Source organism: Eurosta solidaginis, chromosome 2, assembly GCF_040869045.1.
Source record: "Eurosta solidaginis isolate ZX-2024a chromosome 2, ASM4086904v1, whole genome shotgun sequence".
In the NCBI taxonomy this organism is placed as follows: Eukaryota; Metazoa; Arthropoda; class Insecta; order Diptera; family Tephritidae; genus Eurosta; species Eurosta solidaginis.
This window is the reverse complement of record NC_090320.1, coordinates 108,180,175-108,190,751: the sequence shown is the minus strand read 5'-3', so window position 1 is coordinate 108,190,751 and position 10,577 is coordinate 108,180,175. Positions and strand designations below refer to the sequence as shown.

Genomic DNA, 10,577 nt, shown 5'->3' with positions numbered 1-10,577 from the left:
GAACTGTTTTACATTTAAATGAATTTATGAAATGCCTTCAACTTACAAATAATTTTCTAACGTTGCGCAATAAATTGTATGATATCTGAAATCCAATTGATGTCTTCCGAATTTGAATTGTCTATTTTTGAAATCCACTTCACACATTCTGAATTGCAATTGCCTATTCTGAAATCCAATTATAATTCTCTGAAATCCAAATAACTATTCTTAAATCCAAATGACAAATACTGAAATCGAATTACCTATTCTGAAATTCAATTGACGTTTTCTGAATTCAAAATGGAAAAGGTGTAGATTTGCGAATGATTTCTTCTAAGTTTTTAATTTTTTTTCTGTAACAACATTAAATTTTTGGTTCGTACGAACATGAGGAACTATAATTTAGACGACGCGGTATAAGTTGCCAAATCGCATCAGCCTAATACAGGCCCTTATTGAAAGTGTACATTTAATGAATTTAATAAGCTCTTAAAGCGTCCAAATATTGAAGTCTATTAGTAAACTCTTTTGTTCATATTACCCAATATATTATTAGATAAAAAGAAATGTTATTTTATGTTTGTTATAAATCATCCCCCTTATTCATAAAAACTGAAATAGGTTTATTAAGCTCTTGTAATTGGAAATTTGTATGGAAAATTCATTTTAAAAATCTTTATAAACCCTCAATATTTTTTATGCATAAGGGGGTATATTAATTTAATCCCATTATTCATACGAAATATTGAAGGTTTATAAAACATTTTAAAAAGACATTTCCATACAAATTTCCAATTATAAGAGCTTAATAAACCTATTTTATTTTTTATGGATAAGAGGGGAAGTTTATAGGCACTTATTGAAAGCATGCCTTTATTATTATTTATAGTATTGTATTATTAATGAGCTCTCAAAGAGTAAATATTGAAGTCTGTTGGTGAAATTTATGATATATAGTGTGCGACATAAATAAAGCACCGAAATTCCTTTCAGAAAATCTGCGTAGCTTAACAAAAGTCAAATTATAAGTTTCCTACAACTAAGTATCTTTTATTAGGGAAGAACATATACTTAATATAATATATAACTGTTGAGTATATCGACGGCTGAGTGGAAGATCACCCTATTTCAAAACATTTAAAAAAAATGCCCTTTCTCAGAAATTGTTTCAAGAACGCCTTAACTTAGAATTTTTTCCAAAAACGCCCTATTTATAACTTAGTTCCAAAACGCCGTGTCTTAGAATGAGTTTACAAAATGTCATATTTGAACGAACACTAAATACATTTCCAGCTGAGATAGGGCGTTTTTGAAACTCGTTCTGAGATAGGACGTTCTTGAACTAAGTTTTGAAATAGGGCATTTTTGAATCAAGTTCTAATTTAAGGCGTCCATGAAACAATTTCTGAGAAAGGGCATTTTCTAAAAATGTTTTGAAATACGGTGATATTCGATGTGGTCTTCATAAAAAAAGAAAAATATTGGGGCATATTCATAGTCAGAATTAAGTGGGTACTTAAAGTTAGTTGTAGCTTTTTGACAAAACTTCCAATGGGCTATCTGTCAAAAAAGTTGCAACTAATTTAAAGTATACGCCCCATTGAATTAAGAACTTGCACTTAAGATTTTATTTAACCAAAAACAACAGAGACTTTTCGGTGCTTTAGTTTTGGCGCACACTGTACATATAGTCACTTGCTTGTCAGAAGCGTGAGTGTGCCATTTTTTAAATTTTGATCTAATCAGGCCATTAGATGAACCATTCAGTATTCTATATTGTATCAAAATCTCGATTAAAATGCATAACAGGAAGGCTGTATAATTTGCATAACAGAAAGGCACTCTAATTTGAAAAATATAGCTAAATCTAGAATAGAAGCCACCTAAACAAAAGTTGCAAAAGTTACAAAGAATTAATCAAACTTTGAAAAACGGACATCAAAATTTGCACCTTTTTTGGCAGAGGGTCTAGCAAATTTTTGAGTACGCAGTTTTGTAGCCCAATCAATTTCAGAATAATGGTGTAAATGCTAGAACGACTAAAAAGTTTCTCTGAATAGAGGCTGTTGAGAAATTTCTTTCTACAACGCATGAGAAAAATTTTTCTTTTGTATGGAAGAAAATGTTGAACAGCCTCTACAACAAATTTCTGAAAATTCAGATAAACTTTTTAGTCGTTCTAGCATTTACACCATTATTCTGAAATTGATTGGGCTACAAAACTGCGTACTCAAAAATTTGCTAGACCCTCTGCCAAAAAATGTGCAAATTTTGATGTCCGTTTTTCAAAGTCTGATTAATTCTTTGTAACTTTTGCAACTTTTGTTTAGGTGGCTTCTATTATAGTTTTCGGAGCCACTGTTTGTATGTATATTTATTTTTAGTTTTTAGTGTTTCTTTGTATATACATACATAGTCTGAAAGAGAAAATTATAGACTGAATAAAAGCCTTCAACTCCAATTCTATATTTAATAATGCGATTTTATATTTTTTGTATGACTTTGGGTTCATCAAAGGAAAGTACAGCGTCCAAAACCATTTTAGAAAATAAATCTTTTTGTTGATGACTAAGTTTGGAGGACATTGCTGTGGCAGCGCATTTTTCCAATAAAGCACGTTGTTGTTCCTTTGATTGGCGCTTCTACATGTACAGCCATGTCATATTTTGGTCATGCATAATTGTAATGCTTTACATATAGCTTTAATGATGATACGTGCATGCACGCCTTCCTCAACATATGGCTTAACTTGTTTTAAGATTTCACCTGCTTAAAGTACTACTGAAGTGGTGCCATCGCTGCCTTGATAAGAGAAACATTTTTATTCTACACATTCTAATATAACAAAAAACTTACCTCAGCGTCTTGAGATGTGGCGATGTCGACTAGAGTTTTACGGCTGGCACAATATGCAATAGTTTCATACTGGTTGCACCATCATTTGAAATTGTGGCCTTACCACTGGAATCAACAATATGCCTGTCCATACTGCGTGGACCCAATGTAGTGCGTATAGCGTCCACAATTGATTGCGAGGCATTGATGTTGGAGATGAGTTGAGGTTTACCTTGAGAGCTATCGGTACCCAAACATTTTTTACACAAAAACTCATATGTACCCAATACAAGTTCATGACATTCATATTTTCGACACGCTGTCCGGTGTGGCCCAAATGTAGGAAATATTCAGTTGGCACTGTTGAGAAAAAATATGGATCAATGAACACAAGTAAAAGTGAAAGATTTTTTTTACAATCTGTTGTTACTTTACACATAAGACATTGGAGACGACGACCAGCATCTACAAATTGCATATATGAGCCTTGCAACGATTACATCTAATTGGACCCAATTCACCAAAATTTACAATGGGTGGCTCATATTCACCCTCAACCGTGCGTGCCATTGGTGAGACGGTAAGTGTAATGGACAAAGCTGTTGTTTTTAATAAATCAGCTGTTGCAGGTATGCAATAAAAAGAAAACCTGCAAAGGAGAAAAATCAATGTAATTGCCAAACAAAACATTAATTTCGAATATCAATACCTAACGTAATGTGGCGAGGAGTTACCCTGATCTTGTACCATACATTTTGTGGTCACCAATGTTGGCAATAAACCCTGTTCATTAGTAATAAAAGCACCACCAGCGCTATTTTGATTTTCAGTGATAACGCTTATCGGATTTGGCATCTGATCGAGATCTAAACGGCGTTGGGCTTGATCATACTGTTGCGGCTGTTGATATATATCAGTACCAGGTGCAGGTAATTGCTAAAGAAAATAATACAAAAATAATCATCAGCAATATTTGAAATATATTAGTTGTATTAGCATACATTATAAACAGGACGTCCGGGTATTGAGGGCTGACCCGGCATGGGTGGCTGACTAAGCATTGGCGCCTGTCCAGGTTGTGTTGGTGGCATCATTTGACCCATGCAACCACCTGGTGCACCTGGTTGTTGTAGAGGATAACCTGGCTGTTGAGGATAACCAGGTTATGGTGGATAGTCCGGCTGTTGTGGCATTGACAGATAGCCAGGCTGGGGAGGTTGTTGCTGCTGCTGTCGTGGCATTGCATAACCCGGTTTCTGTTGTGGTATATACCTTGGCATAACTGGATGTGGTGTCATTGCCCCACCTGGTCCAGTAGATGGGGCGGCATACCTGGAGGACCATGTTGCTCATGGCCACCAAATGGCTGGTGCGTAGGGTGTTGAGGTAGTATTTGACCGGATTGTGACTCTATTAGACCAGACTGTCGTGGCATTGGACCCAGTTGCGGTGGCATTTGCTGTTCACCTGTTTGCTGGTATGGTATGGAGATTTAACGCAGCCTGCAATTGATGTTGGTGGTGTAGCTGACCAATTTGAGGACCAGTCTAGAAAAATAACATTTATTAGACAGAAAATTATTTAAAAATATATGTTTGCGTATACTTTCCCCAATAAGAGAAGTGATATTCTTTACATTTCTTTTGTATATGTGCTCTTCTTCTTGATTGTTTCACTATTCACCGTGGATTTTTAAACGTCAAAATTACTTCCATACTACTATTTTTCACGCAAGACAAAAGTCTAAATTTTTCTTGAGCAATTACTTGTGATCTGCGTACCGGTTTTAAGGAAAATTTCATAGATTAAAAGAACATTTTCTTACAAAGCGCTGATACAACTGTTTTTGTGTTAACGTGTTTAGTATACTGTCGGGACTTAAGTCAAAAGAAATATATTCCAAATAAATAAATTATAAAAAAATATTAGTTTCAATACCGTTTAATTTACGGACAACCGCACGTTTCAAGTATATGTTACAAACTGTTCTATTACATAGAAAAGCATTTTCATATTTCAACCGATGATTGCATATCTTCTTCTTCTTCGCATTGCCGGTCAGAGAGCGATGCCAGATCGGTTGACAGCTCGGCTCCTCCTGACAATGACATCGTCTCGATGTTCGTAGATTCATCTTCGTCGTCGTCTTCGTACCCATCAAGTTCAGGAGGGAGGGTACACCAAGGTTTAAGTTTGTCAGACGAATATTCGGAGGTGAACTTTTTCTGACTCACCTGTATACCATCAAGATCACGAAGTAGATATCGATGTTTCCAAAGACTTTTGAAATAACGTATGGTCCTCGGAACTTCGGTTCAAGTTTTTGGGATTCCCCAGTTGCAGCAGGTTCGTTGCGTACTAGAACCAGGTCATCGACTCTGTAATTGGTTGGCGCTTTATGTTTACTGTCGAAACGCTCTTTCTACTTAGTTCGATGTGCTTGTATAGACATCAGCGCCATATTTCCTTTCTCACTGATGGATATCTCGTTGTCGGCCTCGACATACCGGCAGTTAGTTTATTACGCGTGATATCATTCAGTTTCAAGTCAAATACCAATTCGTTGGGTGTGAAGTTCGTCGCCGCGCTTTTCTGTGTCTTAACACACCACTGTAGCTTACGTAGTTGCTCACCCCAATCCTTGGGATTCGATGTCGAAGTTCGTAAATAGTTTAGTATGAGCTGGTTTGCACGCTCCACCTGACCATTAGAGCGTGGGTACGTACGGCAGTTTTTATATGCTGTATACCATTATCTTCGCAATATTGACTGAATTGCTTAGAGGTAAGTGCGGTTCCACGGTCAGTGACAAGTCGTGCATGCAACCAGAAAAAACTGGATACTTCGTTTAACGTCTGCGATACAGGCAGAGTCTTTGTATTTCGAACAGGTTTCACGATCGAGTATTTCTTGAACCCATCCATGACGGCGAGGATATTCATATACCTTTTCTTACTTTTAATAAACGGACCCAAATGATCCAAATTCAAAAGTCGAAACGGAACCGGTTCGGTTGGTTCAATGTAGAGCACCCCCTCAGGTTTGCCCACTTTTACTTTGTTGTAGCGGCAATCAATACATGAAGATATGTAGTCTTTGACATATTTTCTTATACGAGGGAACCAAAAATTCTGGAGAACCCTTTCCATCGTCTTTTCCACCCCAAAATGACCTAACTCGTCGTGACAATGTCGAACTACTCGCCAGCGTACGCCTTTTGTAATTTATCGCCACATCGTCGGTACAATCGATTTTTATGCAACTTAGATTCTTTCTGTAGTTGTTTTGACTGTGGTGACTCTGTCACACCTCTCAAAACCGTGACCTGCATGGTCAACAGCCAGTCATCATCTAAAACTTCAACCTGCATTATCGGTTCAGATTCAGTCGGCGCTCGACTTAGCGCGTCAACATGAGCCATACGTGACCCAGCTCGATGAATTATTTCGTAGTTATACTCTATTGATCGTACCAGCCACCTAGCAATACGTGGTATGACTGGTGTTTTTGCCTTCAACGCAGAAACAGCAGAACAATCTGTTATAATTTTAAACAACTTACCTACTAAGTAAATACGAAAACGTTGTAGGGCCTCGACTACCGCCAGCACTTCCAGTTCGCAGCTGTGGTAGTTTGATTCAGACGGGGTGCAATGTCGGCTATAATACATTACCGCTTTCCATTCGCCACCTTCAGCTTCCGCCTGCAGAAGGACTGCCGCAATGCCCACCCTACTAGCGTCGGTGTGGACTTGATGCTGTGCTTTAAAGTCATATAGCACTAATACTGGTTCAGCACAAAGCTTATCTATCAACGTAGTGAATTCTGACTGTAGGCAATCACCCCAAAGCAGCAGCTTTTGTCGTAAGTTTAGTTAACGGCCGCGCGATCAACGAATAATTTTCAACAAATTTCCGGAAGAACCCTGTCAAACCGAGAAATCGTCCCAGGAAATTTATTTCTTCACTAAGAAAATTACATTTATCTAATCGCAATGTTAGCCCGTTCGATTTCACGACACGTAAAAAGTCTTCTGGTTTTCGAACAGCCTCATCGACAGAGTGGCTCGGGATGATAACGTCATCCAAATACGCGATTATGTTGCTTTCCGCGCACTGTTTAATCAATTTATTCATGGCCTCTTGGAATACAGCCGGGGCATTCACTAGCCCAAATGGAATACGGTTGTATTCATAATCCCTTCTGTCGTCACGAATGCAGTATACCGTCGCCAGTCTTCATCCACCTCTATTTGGTGATATCCCATATTAAAATCTAAATTCGTAAAGTACTTATTACCCGATAGTTGAGCAAATAATTCATCAATTACAGGCATTGGGAACGGTTGCTTCACTGTAATATGATTCAATTGTCGATAGGTGACGCGCACGAAGAATTGGACGGTCTAATAATTTCGCACCGTAATAAATCATTTATTATTTCTTTCACAACCGGTCTTCGCGCTAATGGAATTCGATATGGTTTCATATCGGCACATCCGACGATAGTGCAATCTAGATTTTCGCCAAATTGGTTTTCCCCACAGTTTTCTTTTCCGCAAAACAGTTTTCGAATTTTTTCAACAGTTCGTTTAAGTTACCGAATTCACCGTCTGTTATTTTCATAACACTGTTCTTGTTCTTTTTAATCAACCACATATTTGTACCTTCGATCACAAATTTGTTTTCGTTAGAACTCAACACAAATATATCAATGATCATATTATCGTCAACGATTAGCATTTCACTTGTGCAATCGCTTCCGTCTATTTTCAAAACTGCTTCTAACTTCGCAGTACATTGATACTGACCACCAGCAAAACCTTTGAGTATCACACAGCACTCTTTATTATTTCCGATTTTGTTTGCCAATGATTTTTTATCAGTGTACGCTTGCTTCCAGTATCAACAAATGCACTTGCATTGTACCTGTTCACTTTTATTTTCTTAATCGTAAAACCGTCTTCAATGCTTTCGTTTGCATTGCAAGTAACTTTTACATGACTTTTGTTTTTATCATTATCCTCAGATTTTCGTTTCTGCGGCTCTGGAAATTCACGCTACAAATGTCCAGGCTTAAGACAATTGTAGCAAATTATTGTTTTGTTTTGTTTTTCACTTTTCTTCGCCTTCGACTACACCGACGGGGAGTTTTTTGTGTTCGCAACAACTTTCGTTTTTTTATACGCGCTATAGTTTACAATCGCGGTTAATAATTCGTTACACGTAGTATATCTCTTACTCGAAATACCTTTTTTCATATCTGTGTCATTAACACCGTTTATTATATATTTAACCAACGATTTGTCGTCAATATTACCACGACGTCCGACCGCAATACATTTGTAGTAGAATGTTTCTGCACTTTCGTTGTACGCCCTACGCATGTTCATCAGCTCCATATGAACATCAGCTGGAATTATTGACGGAAATTTTTTGAAAAATTCGTTAACAAAGTGTTGCCAATTTATAAATATTTCGCGACCCGAATCAATCCATAATTTTGCCACACCTTCTAATTTTGTTTGCACTGCATATAATAAAATCTTATCGTCCCAACCGTAGGCACTTCGCAATTGTTCGATACGTTTCACAAACTAAAGCGACGTTATTGTTTTCTATATATATAATAATAATATATAATATGGTCTTTCATTAAACCTCTGCTCGTTATTAGCATACATATTCGGCTTAGCATTACCACGATTATAATTATTTGTTTCAAAATGCGACATATACGGCGCCGCGTTGCCCGTATGTGTATGTATATTATGAAAAGCACTTCCTTCACTTGCCGGTGGCACTATATACTCGCTGTTTGTTGTACCACCAACCCTTATTGAATTTTTAGCATGCCCATGTATGTAACTACAATTACTTGTTCCATCAGCCACTGCTGATGTACACTCACACTGCTTGCTGGACACAGCATATTTATGTGTGCGTTCGTTGAAATTGAAATAATGGCTAGCAACAGTAGCTCTCGGCTGCATGTTGCTCTGCCAGCAATCGTCAGGCAGAGAAACGTATGCGCTGCTGACTGTGCTGCTAAATTGCGTCGTTTTCAAATTCGTGGAAGGAGCACCCCAATACTGACGACCAATTGTGTCAGCCGATTGAGCGCGTCTTAGCATGTCACTTTGCATCGGTATTTCTGGGCGCACTATCGAAGTACCATTATGCGTCGGTAGCATATCGTCAATATTTGCGCCCCAATGTACACGTCGCTCTGCCTCCCACTGCACTGGTGCCATGACGGCAGCACCATGCATCGTCGTTGGAGCAAATGGCGAAGATTGGCAAAGAGGAACACTTGCTTCACTACACACAGTAGCATTCGCGGCTGCTGTACCGAATTGTGCTGCAACGTTTTGCAGGCTTTCGTTCACGGCGCTAGCGTAGGGTTCTTCCGCGAAATGTTCGAGCAATCTTTCTACGAGTTGCGCTTTTTTGCCGTTGCATGGCAAATCCAATTCACGTAGTTTTTCGCGTAATTTGTCCATTTTCCAATCACTGAATTTAACATTGGCGTTGGTATTCATACCGCTTCTGACTATTGTCAGGACCTACCGAGTCAAAAGAAATATATTCCAAATAAATAAAATATAAAAAAATGTTAGTTTCAATACCGTTTAATTTACGGACAATCGCACGTTTCAAGCACATGTTATAGACTGTTCTATTACATAGAAAACCATTTTCATATTTCATGCATATCTTCTTCTTCTTCGCATTGCCGGTCAGAGGGCGATGCCAGATCGGTTGACAATACATAATTTATTTGCACTTATGCAAGTGACGCGAGAATATCTCCTAAGAAACACTGAATTTACTTTTGAAAAATTAATTTGTGAGAGCTCCGTACAATGGTTAAGTGTTTTTTATGTGCAGAAAACTTTTCGTTACTGAAACTTTGATGTTTCACTTGAAAAAAATGCATAAACTCTAAGAATTCGTTGAATATCGTTGTGCTTATTGTCGTCACCCCTTTAGGCGTTCTTATTCCTACAAACGTCACATCAAAAGATACATTGGAAAACGAATAAAGACTTCAACTTTATCGGAACCAACAAAAAGTCATACGGAGGCAACTTCATCTACATCAATACCAGAAGGACATGCGACAAATATGCCATATTCAATAAAGGAGCCACCACTATAACCTGAAACAGCTTCAGAACGCCATGGGACTAATTTTTTCTCGTCTAATTCTATAAATAAATTTACTTTCGCTCCTGGTGCTCCCCAAGAACCAACATAATCTATTAATTTAGACGAAAACGCTTCTGGTGCTCCCCAAGAACCAAGAGAATCTATTAATTTAGACGAAAACGCTTTAAAGTTTATACTTTATCTTCATTCGAAAGCCAATTTTTCCAGAAAAGATGTGTGTGACATTAAAAATTCGTTGCAAACTCCATTATTCAATCCCATTTTAGAAGTACTTAAACAAATTATAAATGAAAAACTGAAAGCTAATTTAGAAGCTAAAAGAGAGTTTTTGGCTTTTGTGTAAAAATGTACAAACTTATTAGAGCCATTCAAATCCGAATACAAGCTATTTCAAAATTTGAAGGGAAAAGTTATTGTTGATGATTTGCAGAAGAGTTTTATACATGAAACAAACATTTTCACCTTAAATAAAGGAGAATTGAAATTTGGAAAAACAATCCAAAATGGTTGCGATGCCTTATATCGAAAATTTTGGCTAACATTGCCTTTATGGCAGAAAAAAATTTACCTATACCCAAATAAAATTTT

The 10,577-nt window shown here is 37.5% G+C and overlaps 1 pseudogene; it reads right to left on the bottom strand.

Moving 5' to 3' along the window:
- Nucleotides 1-2,465: 2,465 nt before the first annotated feature.
- On the bottom strand, nt 2,466-3,911 carry LOC137241599 (T-complex protein 1 subunit eta-like; annotated as a pseudogene).
- Between the last annotated feature and the right edge of the window lie 6,666 nt (nt 3,912-10,577).